Here is a 1,892-nt window from a genome sequence, read left to right on the forward strand (position 1 = left end):
CCGGCATCCCACTGCTGCCTTCTTCTCCGTGGCGTCTCCAGTGCAGCCTTTCTACATGGTCTGCTCCCAATATGCTGCACAGCCACTGCTTCTGGCGTTGGTGCTGCCAGCTCATGCGGGGCGCACATTTGGGTGCGTGGTGGTGCTACCGGGCATCTCAGGAGGTGACCCGTGGTTTGCTTCTCCTGACAAACACATGGGATGGTTGCATAGCGGCCCCATGGTTGCAGGAGGAGGCTGAGACCCACTCCACCAGCTCAGGCTCCGCCACACGTGCCCTTTGTGCTTGGAGCTGGATGCTAACTCCTCACTGGGGGTAATTCCTCGCTGGCTCCGTTCAGCAGCTTTCTCATAGACCCACAGACAGTGAGAGTGGAAGGGACCCAGGAGGTCATGTCTAGTCCGCCCCCTGCTCCAAGCAGGACCAGCCCCAGCTACGTCATCCCAGCCAGGGCTTTGTCTCCCTGGGGCTTAAACACCTCCAAGGAAGGAGACTGCACCACCCCTCTGAGGAGCCTGTCCCCTTGCCTCACCACCCTCCTCGTGACAAAGGTTTCCAAATATCCAACCTCAACTTCCCTTGCTGCAACTTGTTGCCTAGTTTTTCCCACGCTTTTTGCCAGAGGGTAGTTCTGGCTGAGGCCAGCGATGTGGCCGACGGTGCAGCAGAGGACAAAAAGCTGTATCTCAGTGAGAGGCAACGGTGTGCTGGTCAACACCACGTAGCGGGTGGCGCTCGTCCGACCCTTGAACCTGCCAGTCAGTGTCGCCTGTTGCTTTCCTGCTGACGTAAGGGGGCGCGGTGCCAAGTAATGCAGACAGGCAGGGAACGGGTGCGTTTTAGGCAGCCTTTTATAATTCTGGATGTATCATTTAGGGCAGTGTCAATACATTCGCTGTGACTTGAGCGTCCCGGGGTGCTTCAGGCATGTTCAGCCACAGAGGAACAAAGTGCCAAGGCAGTAGTGCATAGCGGGGTGGATGTGCTCCCCTGCTTCTGTGAGATGTTATTAATACACCCCAAATCTGGCACTGATCTGACCCTGAGCAGAGGGGCAAGACCCTCTAGGCAGCACCCTCCAGTTTTGCTGGGCTGCAGCCAACACGCAGCACCTCTGAAAAGCTCTCTGACATATAGAGCAAAAAAGGGTCCAATTAAATGCTGGATGGGTGGGTGTCAAAGAGAGAGAGAGATGTGTTGTGTAGTCTAAGAGCTGCAAGTTTGCAAGGCCTTGGGAAGCCCAGGGCCCTGGCCCTGCAACCGCCTACCCACAGGTTATCTTTACACAAGGGGTTGCATTCAGGTCCTGGCAGCAAAAGAAACCAACAGCTGAGAGTGGATAGCGAACAAGCTCCAGATTTGCACAGATTATGGTGGCTCCAAGAAGGCATCTGCATCTGTATGGCCCAGGGAGGTGAGTGAGCGTTTCCCCAGCAGGCTAGCAGGACCGCCCAGATAAATCGTGCATTCACTGCAGGGATGTGGGCAGCAGGCCAGGGGGAGCCAAGAGAAGGTAATGGGGAAGGTCCCTCAACGAAACAGATATGGGTGTCAAGAACTGGGTGGAGCTGGCTGCTGACGGGCTCCAGCGGCGCTGCAACCTCAGCCAAGCGGCGGCCCTTTTGAGGGTAAAGCGTCTTGCCCGCAAAGCAGGGGGCAGAGAGGAAAAGGAGAGAAATCCTGGCCCAGGGAAATCCCTTGCCCTGTGGCTCAAGGGCTGGACGCTTCAGCCGCCTCCAGTCCCATCCAGCTGGCAGACATGGTCCGGCCGTGGAGCGCGGAGGGAGAAAGCCGGCGCGGGACTAAGCGCGCCAAGCTTGCCCCCGCGCTCCCAAGCCGGCGCCCGGCGGCTGCCTGCGGGGCAGGCCTCTGGCAGCGGGGCGCCCCGCGG

The sequence above is a fragment of the Crocodylus porosus genome, unplaced genomic scaffold (assembly GCF_001723895.1).
Source record: "Crocodylus porosus isolate Cpor-Errol unplaced genomic scaffold, CroPor_comp1, whole genome shotgun sequence".
Taxonomy (NCBI): Eukaryota; Metazoa; Chordata; order Crocodylia; family Crocodylidae; genus Crocodylus; species Crocodylus porosus.